Genomic DNA, 13,845 nt, shown 5'->3' on the forward strand with positions numbered 1-13,845 from the left:
AAACTAACCTTCTTTTTCCTCCTTTCTCTTTCAGACTATAGCCCTCATTTTCCCTTGGTGAGTACATGATTTTCTAAAAATTGTTTCTGATGTATGATTGGTTTAGCTTAAAACGCCTGGGATTTAATTGTTATATAAGGTTTATCTTGTTGAGAAACAGGCCATATGGTCAGAGGGTGACATGCGAATTTAGTGCCTTAACTTGCTCAATGGCTCACATCACACTTCTCAGTATTATTATTTTTTTTCTTTTTTTTTGCCTCCTGGCATTTGAAATATAGCTCAGCCACTCAATGTCCTGAGACGTATTGTTATGAGCCGTTCCCACATGCTTTCCTTTCTCTGCCCTGTTGTTTCTTTTACAACCTTATCTCAGTGGCACACATTCAACACCCATTAGTGTGCACAGCAGCACGTGACAGCCTGGTGGGGATTCCTTCTCATAAGTGGATCGGCTGCCATGGGGGAAACTGCTAAGAGGGTGCTTTACTGAATGGCACTTTTGGTAAAGATGCATCAGTGTCATGGAATCTTGTACGCCGTCAGGGTTCTGGTAACAGCCAAATTCTACTTTGAGGCCTGTTAGAAAATACAACTTTAAACACCATGGCCCACATCTTGTTTTGTCTTGTTTCAGACAAGCTCTCACTATGTTCCCAGAGCTGGCCTCAAACTCATGGTCCTTCTGTGTTGGTATCCTTAGAAATGAGATTCCAGGCCTATACTGCCATCACCCTTCATAGCCTTTTTCAAAAACATTTTTTAAAACTTTATTTATTTATTTATTTATTTATTTATTTATTTATTTATTTATTTATTTATTATGGATACATTGTTGCTGTCTTCAGACACACCAGAAGAGGGCATCAGATCTCATTACAGATGGTTGTGAGCCACCATGTGGTTCCTGGGAATTGAACTCAGGACCTTTGGAAGAGCAGTCAGTGCTCTTAACCACTAAGCCATCTCTCCAGCCCCTTTCAAAAACATTTAAATCAACTTAATGCTGTTCCCCTTTTCAGAAGAAAAGGAGAAAGAGGAGTCTGAGAGTTTTGTCGTTTTGCTTGCCTGCTTGCTGAGACTGAGGCTGGCCTAAAACTCACTATGTAAACTAGGCTAACCTCAAATTCATATGATCCTCCTACCTCTGCCTCCTAGATATTGAGGTTTAGGACACACTCCACCAAGCCCCAAAGAATCTGAATTTAGAAATGGCTGCAATGTGATCACAAGAGGAGAAGAGAATGCTCAACTAATATGCTGTACTTAACGGGCATCACCAGAGTGTCAAGTAGGAAGTCCCATTTCCAAATGCACAGCCACCTTTGAAATATCTTTACTAGTGGGTCATGCTGCCACATGCCTATAAGCCCAGGACTTGGGAGGTGGAGGCAAGAAGTCTAGAGTTAAAGGCTAGCCTGGTCTACCTGAGACCCTGTCTCAAATAACAAAATAAAAACAGGAACAACAAACTTTTACATTGTTTCAGATTTTAAGGTTGTTATATCGGTCCCTTTGCCTGGTGGGCCTCCTCTGTTAGTCAAGGTGTCCTTCATTGGTATTTCTCCATTGGAACGTAAATGGGTGCAGTTTGCCTGATTTTATCAAAAGTGGGTTACTTGGATTGCTGTTTCTCTATTTTAGCAAGGTGGGTTAATGATAATCCATAACTTATCAAGCTAAGAAAGAAGGAAGCCTTCGTTTGTTCTTTCTGAGTTTTATGGTCCTGTTATCTGTTGCATCGTGGTTAGACGTCATCTTTTATGAGTGTCATCCAACTCTGTTTGGGTAAATGGAGACAGTGGGGACAAAGGGGAAGCTCATTGGAATCGCTCGTATAAGATAAGGCTGTAATTGCAAGTCAGCAATCCCTATTGTCTTGGAACATAAGCCAGAGGTGTTGGCTTGTGCATGTTGGCATGAATGCACATGAAACACGACACTGTGGATTTGAGTAGTTTGTTTTGTTTTTAATATGCCTGCCATGCCGGAGTGAAGTATTCATAGGTTAGGCCCCCTGGATTTATCTTTTGAAACACAGGACACAGATTCTGGTTGGCTATAAGCGTGTGACCTTTGTGCTCCTTGGCACTTCACGCTGGGCTGGCTTGTCCAGAGCCAGCCTTCCTTCCTCCCATTCTAGCATTTCCGAGCCTCTTGGTCCACTGCCCTGGTGCCCAGCAGTGATCCAGCAGCTGTCCAAACGAGTGATCCTGTGACAACAGCTGCTAGCCTGGCCTCAGCTTCTCCTCCCCCAGAGTCATGTTTAAAACCCAGCAATGCTAAATTGACTTCTGTGTGTCTGTGTTTCCTATATGGATCTGGGATATCCAGGCAGCAGCTCCGATCCTCTTGACCCCAACCTTTAACTCTGTGTCTGTTCTGCTTTAGTCAGCCACTCAGTTCCTGGCTTTAAAAATATGGGGCTGGGAGATGGCTCTGTGGTAAAGCGTCTTCTGCACACACTTGAGAACCAGAGTTCCAACCTCCAGCACCCACAGAAAAAGCCAAACACAGAAGTGAGTGCCTGCAACTGCAGTGCTGGGAATGGGCAGGGCAGGAGAATCCTGGGGGCTGATTGGCCAGTCTGTGTAGCAGAACACCAATCAAGCTCCAAGTACAGTGAAAGACCTTGAGTCAAAAGGTATGGTGATTGTGGAAGATGTCCCAATGTCAGCCTTTAGCCACCACACATGCCAGCAAAGGCAAGTGCTCCCTAACACACACACACACACACACACACACACACACACACACACACACACACACTTGATTCAGGAATCATTCTCTTTGACATGAGGCATATTTGAGGAGTGGACACAGTAACCTATTCTGCCTTCATTGGAACTCTCCCTCCTGGGCTGTAGACAAGATTCTCTGGCCTGTTTGGTTTCTGTTGACAAACATCTGAGACTTAGGCACAGAGTAAGATTTGAGTGACTGGTCAGAGAATGATTTCTAACTTCTGGCCTCTGAAACTGGCTTTTGGATGACTTGGAACTTTGGAAAGTCTGCTTGGGCAGTGCAGGTAAGTTCCCTGAAATTGGAGACTGTCATAAGCCCTCGTGTATGCTTTGTGTGATGGTTGTAGAGAAGCTAGGCCATCAACCCTAGCAGAATAAACACACAAGCCCCATCAAACCTCTTTCCTTCGACCCAGCTTTGCCCAGGAGGATGGGGATGTTTAAGGGAGATATGCCCAAGCAAAGTTCAAAAACCCCAACTACTATGACCACTGCTGCTCCCGTGTTGATATCAACACAGAATTAAGGCATTGGTTTCCAACTTCCAAAGAGTCATAGAATTGAGCTTTGGTATGTGCAGGCACCATACTGTATGTCAAAAGGCCTTCAGTTTACTGGCATCATTTTTGAATTTCCATTAAAAATAACCATATTAATATTGGCTTTCAAAAAGGAGTCAAAATTAATCTTTTTTGTTTGGGAAGTCTTTTAAGCAAGAGTCACCCCCTTTTAATTTTGCATCTAGCAATAAACTTAATAAAGTTCTTGCTGTGCATGTGCAAAGAGCTAAGCTCAATTCCCAACAAATATATAATCAGCTGGGCATAGAGGTACACACTTGGAATCCTAACACCATGCAGACAGAGACAAGCCCAATTCCTGGGACTCACTGGTCAGCTGCCCTGGGAAAATTAGTGAGTTCCTGGTTTGGTGAGAACACCTATAAGTCAGAGAGCAATAGAGAAAAGCATCTGATGTGGACCTCTAGTTTCTTCACAGGCACATGCACACACACGAACAGGCACATACACACACACACACACACACACACACACACACACATACACACACGCCATACACAAGCTCGCACACCAAAGACAAAAGACAAAGCTGTGGACTTGTGGAAATAGTTCTGTCATGCTTATCTGTGGAGAGTGTCGCGCTGAATGGGTTCCTGTGGTCCAGAATCTAATGCAATGAAATGTTAGAGTAAGGAATTTATGGAAGACTGATAATTAAGCTTTAAATATAATCTCCAGACTCCAGGAGCATCTCTACTTTAAAGCCTAAGGGTGGCCATGACCAAGAAAAAGCAAAGGATGCTGAAAGGTGATGGCCTCACTTTGGCTCATGGAAACACCAAGGAGAGAAAAGTTGAAGGAAAGTGCTAATATCAATGGGCAGCTAGGCATTCACCAGTTCACCAGTACTATCGCTCACCCTTCACACTGCCAGAGCATGTTTTGTTTTCCCCTCTGAGTCAGTGCTTCTTTGGTGGTGGTGTGAATGACCACGAGAGCAAGACAATAATCTGAATTTTCAAATAACAGTTCCTGCCCCTGGTCTTTGAGGCAGAGGCACCCTTTAGTGGAAGTCTGGGGTGACTTTAGGAGGCAGAGCAGAAGCTGCACGCCCTGAGCCAGCCTTTGGAATCACAGGAAGGAGCGAGAGCCAGTAAGCATAGCACAGGAAGAGGTGCAGCTCTGTAGGGTGTGTGGCCCCAGCCCTCGGTGAGCCCTTTGCATGTGCTTGGGCTTCCCGTTAGCTCCTGGCTCCCTGAGCTTCCTCTCAGATTAGTGGAGCTTCTGGAAGCAATGAAAGGTTCCTTCCACTGCTGACCCTCTGAAACCCTGTAAAGGTTTGGAATGTACTCTGGGAACCAAGGGTGACTCATGGCCTTCCAGTCCCAAACCCTAGGGAGCTTCCACCTTTTTTCTAGAAGTGCTTCCCAGAGGAGTCTGGTAGGAAGTCTATTGTCACACACAGAGGCAGGCAATCCCCACCAGTCATTCTTTCCACCTGAAGGGAAAAAGGAACTTGGGTTTTCCATTTAAACTCCTCTCTAGTCACCGCGCCCAAGGCCGACCTTGACATTCATCTCAAAAATCCATTTCAGCTAACAGAGAAACATGGATTCCCCAGGGCCAGGATGGTTGCCATGCGTCGTCCCAGTTGGACAAGAGGTAAAGAGGGAACCCCAGGGGAGCCTTTCTTGTCATTGTTAGATTTCTGTCATGCTTGCTTGTCATAGTATTTCTAAAGTACCCACAATTTAGGTTAGAGAATATTATCAAGGCTTTTGCTAAATGCTCACTGGCAAGCATCGCTGCTAACTTTGTCTAGCCCTGTGCAGGAAACCTCTGTCCCAGAGTCAGTTTGGTCCCACAGCAGCCCGAGCTGCCAGCCACTCACTGGGCCCAGCAAGAAGCTGCTGTCTGGGCCTGGAAGGGTCTAGAGGGCCATCAGACCACCAGGGGTCAAAGGTGAAGTTGTTCTTTCTAGTGACCTGAACAATTTCCACCTATTATCAATTAGGCATTTTTATCATCGGGGTGCCTTCTTAATATCATTCTTCGGGATTGGGTAGTAATTAAAAGAGGCCTACTGAGAAAGGAGGAGGAGGTACCTGAAACAGGGCATGAGCCAGATTTTTGAGAAGTGTGTCTTTAGTGCAAGGGCCAGCCACCCCCCCCCTCCGCCCTGTGAGGTTTTCCTGTCTTTGGAGCTCAAACGGTAGGAACAGATGGTGTGAGCAGGGCAGCAGCAGCTGCCTGGAGGGTGCCGTCATTCACAAGGCAGAGGCAGAAAGATAAGTCCCATGGTGGGTAAGAGTTACAGGGAGATTTCTCAGACCCTCTGACCTCTGAATTAGGAGCAAGATCGGGTGCCAAATGCCAAGACAGACAGATAGTAGGGAACTTCTTCTCAATGGCATCTCTACCGACATGAGTATGTCCCATGGCAGTTGGGACATCAAGTAACAGATTAGACAGCATCTTTGCAAAACCCACCAATCCGAACTGACTCTCTAGAACCCAGTACGAGGAAGTTCAACAGAAGGTATTTAAAATGTTAGGGGAAGGATCCCCATGGAATTGCTGAATAAAGGGGCTTCACATCAATGGTTCTGTGCATGTTTTAACCGAAAGAGGCAAATGCAGGAGGAAAAACTGGGTAAGGGCTGTTTTGTGGTGAGGGCTAGTCGGTTCTCAGCGACTTTTTAAAGAACATGTTGTTGATACCAGACAACTCCATGGGTTGATCTACAATGAGAAATGGTGCAGATAAATGAGGCAGAGAAGCTCATGGGTGTAGCTCCAGAATCTGGGAGACTGAGACAGGAGGATTGCTGTGAATTCGAGGCTGGTCTAGGCTACATAGCGAGATGTCGAGATGTGTGTCTGCTAAAGCTGCCATGTCACCATGTGGCGGCTGAGGAACAACATTCCGACGTTGACAGTAATGGTTATTTGGAGAGCAGGGCTTGGTCTGTTTCCTGTTTTGTTAGATGATTTACATACCTTATGCTTAAAGCACAGATTTCATTTCTTATAAGGTACATCCAATACAGGACACTTGACAGCTTATAAAGCACGTCCAAGTTTATTACTAGGTGGGCCTCGTACATGCTTGGAAACAGTCCGGGGGACCTTGCTACCTCCATTTGAAGATTAGAAGTCAGAACCAGGGGCTGGAGAGATAGTTAGTGAGTAAGAGCCCTTTCTTCACAAGTTTGAAGACCTGAGTTCAAATCCCCATTGACACTATAAAAGATTAGGTATAGTCACATATCTGTAACCCCTGGAACGCCAGTGCTATACCAGGGAGAGTGAGGAGGATCCCTACAGTGTGCTGGCCATAGCCTAGTTACACATTCAAAGAGGGACTGTCTCAGGGAATTAGGCAGAGGGGTAGAATAGGATTAAGAAAAACTCTCTTTTGGCCTCTTATCCTGTGTTAGTACACACATCTCTCTCTCTCTCTCTCTCTCTCTCTCTCTCTCTCACACACACACACAAACACACATGCAGGCAGACAGACAGACAGACAGACAGAGAGACAGAAAACCAAGCCAACAGCACAAGCAGTAAGATTTGTTGGTGCTAGAACCTGGTAACATTATAGTTTGCATTCCTGTGTGTGTGCGCGTGTATGTGTGTGTGTGTGTGTGTGTGTGTGTGTGTGTGTGTGTACATATGAATGCAGGTATGCAAGGGTGGCAGAGGCATCCTCTGTAGCAGAGACTATAGGCAGTTGTGAGACATCTGACACGGGTGCTTGGACTATCCAAGTCCTGTATAGGAACAGCATATACTCTTACCCACTGAGCCCTTTCTCCATTTCTACATATGCTACCGTGAACACGAACTATGTGCCATTTCCTAAAGCCGACTAATAGATCTTGGCGGAGCTGTTTGAAGACCTGAGTTCAAATCCCCATTGACAGTATAAAAGTATCTACTAAAGAAAACCAACAAATTCTTCCCAGTGTCTACCCGGCAGAGTCCTTTTCGTCCTTAAATGCCAGTCCGCTCTCCTGCCCATCACCCAAGGTGAGGTCATACAGGAAGAAAGAAGGGACTCCATTATGAAAAATATTATTTTACAGAGATTGCACCAACAAATCAAAGCATTCTACCGGCCATGCACATGGCTGGTGGGTGGGTCCATTGTATTTTGGAACAACTTCATGACCATCAAGTTGATCTTGGCCAGGTTTCCCAGAGATTTCCGCATGTTATCTGCTAAACAAACTCACTCTTCCAATCTCTTTTCACACCCTGGCTGGGTTTCCTTCCAGCACAGCCTGTCCTCTTCCTCACCGAATGTTTAGCAGTGTCTCCTGCAGGCTCATAGTTGTAAAATACAAAAAACAAAAAACAAAAAAAAAAAGTCCTCTGGGGGGCCCGGGAGAGCCTTGGTCAATAAAGTGCCGGCTGTGCAAGCATGTCCTTGGAACTCACATAAAAAGCTGGGCTTGGTGGCACACACCTATAATCCAAGTACCAGGGATGTGGAGACAAAAAGACTCCTGAGCCTCCCTGGCCAGCCCATCCAGATAACTCAGTGAGCCACAGGTTCCATGAGAGAATCAGCCTAAAAAAAAAAAGTAAGGGAGACACTCACCACCATCAGCTTCTGGTTTCCTCCCATACCTCATGTATGAACACACACACACACACACACACACACACACACACACACACACACACACACACACCCTAGATCTGACTTAGTTTGTAAGGCGAGTGTCTGAGGCCTTGCCCTAGCAAGAATGAATGTGAATTTTGTGCAGGAGTTTAGAGGAGACCTGGATCAGGGCAGATGGTAAACCAGTGGAGACCAGTAACCTGGTAATCTGATGTCTTTGTTTGAGAAAAGCCCAAATGACTTGGACGAGTTCCTTCACCCGAGTCACACCTTCCTTGTCTAAGATATTAAGGACTGGGTAAGGATTTTTACAAAGGTCTCATCAAGACAAAAGTCTGCGATAGCTGGATTTGTGCTAAGACAGAGGTCCCCAGCAGATAATGACTGCGATGTGTCAACCATGACTATGGCCTGTGAGGTTAGTCCCTACTGAGCTGGGTTTGCAAATTATTATCTTTGTGATGATAATCTCTGTTTTGACAGCAGCTGTCCTGAGGCCCTCCTCTCTGCCCACTTCTATTTGCTCTCAATCTGCTAAAAAAAAAAAAAAAGGCACTGTAGGAAGGTTTTGTTAATGGAAAACTTTTATTTGAAAAGCAGTCAGTTTTCTTCCCATTCTGCTGCTAACAGGCAACAAGCAACAAGAATAAACAAACACTGGGGTTCCATGAATTTTGGCTGTAGCTAGATGATCAAGCACTCGTCCATCTCGTCCATGTGCCAGAGGCTAGAGGTTTCATCCCGAGACATGCAGAGCAAGAGGGTGGCTCTCCACTGCCCTCAGATTCTGTCTACGGAATCCTTCTGGGAGGCACAAGGTGCTTTATTTCACTCGTGGGTGCGGTTCCATGCAAAGGCCAGTTAATATGCTTAGAAACTGTGGACACCCCAACATTGCCCCGCCCCACACTTGGGGAGTTTGGCAGAGGTCAGATTGAAAACATCTTTGAGATGTTAGCGGTTCCTCATGCCCACCGTCAGTCCCAGGATTTCTGGTTTGCAAACCTATTTTGGCTTCCCTCCAATATGAAGCCAGCTCTGACATTCTCTTATGCCGTTTCCTGTTGTGGGTGGATTGCTTTAATTTTTAATGAGTGATTCACTGTCCGCGGCCGTGTGTTTTCCTCCTGTTGAGCTGAGTATTAAGTCATGTTTCCTTTAAAACATTATTTTTTAGATCAACCGAGCAATGTGGTGCTCAGCTGTGGAGACAAAGGGACCCAGCCATGTCCCTGAAAGGATGGCATTTAACCTGCCCTGGGAAATGACAGTTAGTGTGTGCTGTGCAGTTCTCCAAAGATGAGAGACTGCCTCTTAAACAGTCAAACCTTTTCTTTTATCGCAGTGCTTTCCAGAGCTCTGTAATTTTAAGAAGAGCTTTCAGGGTTTTTAGTGTTACTCTTGAGCCCCTTGGAAAGCCTCATGCTAGGCATCCCTGTTGGAAAGCGTGGTCAGGACATCAGTTGTCTCCTTGTTGTAGGTCTTTCTTCCTGTCTGTTATTCACTCCTGTCTGCTCATAACCTTCGTCACAATCAGCATGAGAAATATACTGATCCCCCCTCCAGAGCAGCTCCTCTTCTTGGGTGATCCCTCTCTTGCCAAACTCTCACCAAGTGCCTCTCCTATAGGAGGTAACAATTTGTGGACCACCCTGGCCTTATGAGCACTGAGCAAGGGGCCTGCTGGGAAAGTGGTCCTGGCTTTCCCTATAACCAACTCAGTGAGACCCCAGTATCATAGTTTTACAGTGAAACCTGTGGACTTGGGAATGCAGGAGAGTGATAAACATGGCCCCCAAAAGTCTCACAGAGGCAGCAGCAAGATGAGCAGGGCAAGTGGCCTGCTAGATGGGGGAAGATTATGAAGAAAAAGTGGCAGTTGAGGAATAGTGAGATGACTCAGCAGGTAAGGGCGCTTGCCTCAAGCCTGGTGAAGGGAGTTCAGGCTCACATGATTAAAGGAGGGAACCAACGCCTTCAACTTGTTTGCCCTCTCACACACACATACAAACACACACACACACACACACACACACACTATACACTACACACACACTATACACTACACACACACTATACACTACACAAAAGCACATGCATGCATGCACTACACACACACTACACACACACATGCACACTTGTACTACACACACACATATACACGCAAGCACATAGACACACACATAGATATGCACACACACTAAATGTCTGTAAGAAGCCCAGAGTCAATGTTATTAATAAGGCAGTTGAGGAGATGCGACAGCTATACTTCAGGGGAAGCAATTCTCCAGAGAGCAGTCTTGCTACAAGTGAAGATTCCTAAAACTACAAAGGCAGCAGCTGAGGGTGTCCTGCTTTGAAGAGGAGCTGCTTTTTGTTTGTTTGGTGCAGGGCCTAGCACACCCTAGGCAAGAGTTCTGTTCTTGAGCCCCATCCCTCCACTCCCATCCTCCAATATACCAATCTTAGCCGGACATCTAGCACCGGGGCTCAGGAGGTGCTAGTGCAGAACAGAGGAGATGGGGGCTGTGCCTGGCTCTCCTGGGCTCACCGGGCCTAGGAGACACATGTACACGATAACAGAAAGACAGTAAGCTGGAGCAATAGCCTTCCTCCTCTTCTTATTCCTATCCCATCCTCTTGGGTTTTAGATGCTGATCTCCCTGTATCTAAAACCCCAGCACCCTGCTGGAAATCCAGATGCCTCATCGGGGAACCAAACTCCGAGTTGGAAGCCCGAGGTCCTCCTCAAAAGCCTAGGAACCACAGAACCATATCTGTATCTAGATTGTACCACAAGCCCAAGAGCTGATTAGAAAGCCAGCCAGCACTGATAGGAGGTCCTCTTCCACAACCCAAACTCCTGGTCAGAGAGCCATGCCCCTGATCCAGACATTTGTAACAGCCATGTGGACAGCAACCTCCGTTTTCATCCAAGTGTGCTGAGCTCCTAAACCTCTTAGGGTTTAGAAATAAGACTTGTTTCATTTTGAACTTGGTGTTGGGCTCCAGTCCACTTTCTGACTGTGTCTGCCGTGCATACAGCTGTGTCCTTGCGATACGATTTTATATTTTAGTTGGAAAGCCAGTAGCCATGAGAATTAAAGGAATGGACAGCCTGCTGCTTCCAGCCTAGATGTGGTGAAAGACAGAGTCAGAAGGGGGTGAGGGGTGTCTAAGATACTGGGGGGGGGGTGATTGTCTGAAGTCCTCAGGCCAATAGTCAGAGATCTCCCTCCTTGAAGGTCATTGCTGAAAGAGAACAAAATACCACAGGGAGGGAGAAGGCAAACCTAGGACAGATACTGGCCCACTGACACAGAATCAACAGTCCAGCTGAAGGCAGGACTTATTTTTCCTATTTCCCGTTTCCTACTCAATGCACATTTTCTGTAGTACGTGACTCATAACTTAAATCACGCTTGGTAGGATCTCAGCCCAGGGCAGAGGAACATCTATTTTATCCCATCTGACTATGACAGGAGGCTGAGGGCCATCGCTGGTGAATGAACTCATTGTCTTTGAGTCCCCAGGACTTGCCCAGCACCTAGCAGATCTGAGAAGGCTTGAAAACTAATCTGTGATTGTGCGAGCAAATGAGCAGAGCAGCATGGGGAGAAGGCATTCTTTACTCAGCTCAGGGCAGCACTCACGGTGAACAAGCCAGACGCATCAAATTCAGGGTCACTTGATCAAAGGGCACAGAAGAAAAGCTCCATTCTTTTCTTCTCGGTCCCCTCTGGACCTGTCTTAGTCAGTGTTGCTTACTTTACTTCTCTCTAATATCATGCTCCCTCAGGCAGCAGGGTACTCTCAGGCCTCGGACTTGGCAGAAGGAGGAAGGCCACACAACCTCCATTCTCCTCTGCCTGAGCCCTGTCTTCCGCAGGGCAGTTAGGGGAGAGGCAGACAATAGAAGATGAACTTCAGGGAATGTGGCAGAATGTGGACAGGGTGTACATCCCAAGTACATGGGGTGTCTGCCAGAGCCCATTTTACCTGCAAAACACAAACTCAAAAGATAACAGATTTAGAATGAATTTTAAAGCAAGAGTTCAGAGCCTCAGGCCTCTAGACAGGGCTTTCCTGATCACATTCCTCTGGAGCCAACACTGCGGGTGAATCGTGGTCAGTTCACTGTGTGCTCACCCATGGGGGTGGTAGAAACAAGAGCATATGTCCTTTGCAGTTAGAGTCTAGTGACCCCTGATTTCTTACCTGTTTCTGGAAAGGTCTTCCCTGTCTGTCACACCCAATACCGAAGGCCTAGTGCACATGCCCTAGCTTTCTGTCCTACTGCATTATGCTATCATGAAAACACATCCCACTGTTTAGGCCTGCTGTGTTTGTCTATCCTTTCATCATGAGATCATGGGCCTTCTGAGCAGATCTCTCTCTCTCTCTCTCTCTCTCTCTCTCTCTCTCTCTCTCTCACACACACACACACACACACACACACACACACACTGGTGGCAACATGTACCCAGAGAAAGATTAAAATCAACTAACACCCCATGTATCTCGGGCACTTTTCAGTGGTCCTCCTTGTCAGCACTACTGGTTCCTGTGACCTCTTTGCAGGATATGGTCAAGTATATTGTGATGTTTTATGACTGTGCAGGCAGGAGTCAGATGGGCATGTTGATACGTCCAGGTATCTCTCTGCTCGGTTTACAGAGAAAAGCCTTGCTCTGGTTCTATGCCAGTTCCTATGCCAGTCAGAACTACACTTTTCAGTTCAACTTGGGGTTTTGATGCCTCTTGTCTTCCCAACCTCCACTTCCGCAGTTTCAAAGAGCTGATATGCTTGCTGATCAAAGCCACTTATGACCATTGAGCTCCCCTGTCTTGATGTTTTTATTCACTTAAACCTGTGTCCAAAAATAAGGCCCTGGAATCATGTGATAATTTCATTTAACAAAGAATGAATCTGTTTGCAGCATCAGTGCTATGGTGCCTCTTTCCATGTGGGCAGGGTGGCAAGAGGGGCCTCCAGGGCAGCATGGCTCTAGCGTTCAACATCCAGCAGGCTCTCACATCTCTCTCAGAGATGGGGACAAACAGAACATCTCCTGATTTCTAGACTCAAGAATGAGGTGAAAGGTATGGCTGGCAATGGCACAGACAACCACCAGGTTCACGTTAGGGGTAGCCACTCAATATCTCCTGAGCCCTGACGCCTAGTTTCCCCCGTCCATTTCCTTGAAGATCAGGATGTGTATGGCTTCCTGCTAAACCTGTCCCTAAGTCAGAGCAAGCTAGAAGGACACTTTGGCTATTGTCACTGGGGCAGCCAATGCGGATATGGCCAATACAGAGCAAAATGGAAAACTATGCCACTGGGGAACTTTGTGGGGGTACTGGGGTATTACTCCACTTTCCTGTTAGATAGAAAAACAGGGAAGTAGGGAGGCTTAGTTTTCATAGTACCCATGTTAGGTGTCTCAAAACCCACCTGGAACTCTAGCTCCAACCCACACCTGCTCCAAGAGGATCCAGTGTCCCCTTCTGGCCTCCAAAGTTAACTGTACTCATGTAAACCACGCACGCACGCACGCACGTGCAATTGAAAGTGGGTTTCAATAAGGTTCTGAAGGCCTGCATACTCTCCAGGTCATAGATCCAAAGTAGCCTCGCAGAGTTGCCCATGATGGCTCGGCTGATGGTCTAAAGATTGAACCTGAGCTGTTGAATTGGATGGGGCCCATGGCCTTCTATGATTTAATTAGCAACATCTGCAGTAGGTTATTTTAAACACCCACGTGGAAAACTAGTTTCCAATAATGATGCTATATTCAATTATTTTTTTAAGGGAATCACAGGATAGCTACAGTGAGAGCACCACCTCCATTTACTGAGTGCCGAAGGAAAGTAGTCCATTTACGAACCTCCTCATCCCTCCCTGCCTCATTTTGCATTCTGTCCATGTTGATCCTAGCCACACACGCAC

General features: G+C 46.4%; 1 protein-coding gene and 1 long non-coding RNA gene across 10 annotated transcripts in view; one reads left to right on the forward strand and one right to left on the reverse strand.

The window, feature by feature from the left end:
* The window catches only part of Ptpre (protein tyrosine phosphatase, receptor type, E), a 148,988-nt gene that overhangs the window by 62,735 nt on the left and 72,408 nt on the right, over positions 1-13,845 (forward strand). For 3 of the 7 annotated variants that reach the window (XR_015630798.1, NM_053767.3, XM_087572644.1), the window contains 1 exon segment: positions 35-57. The exons of 2 other annotated variants lie outside the window; for them this stretch is intronic. The gene's annotated coding sequence lies outside the window, so the exon portion shown is untranslated. 7 annotated transcript variants of the gene reach the window in all.
* Positions 1-13,845, reverse strand: part of LOC102551963 (uncharacterized) — a 59,124-nt gene that overhangs the window by 7,183 nt on the left and 38,096 nt on the right. The gene's annotated exons all lie outside the window — the stretch shown is intronic.

Source organism: Rattus norvegicus, chromosome 1 (assembly GCF_021556685.1).
Source record: "Rattus norvegicus strain SHRSP/BbbUtx chromosome 1, alternate assembly SHRSP_T2T, whole genome shotgun sequence".
Lineage (NCBI taxonomy): Eukaryota > Metazoa > Chordata > Mammalia > Rodentia > Muridae > Rattus > Rattus norvegicus.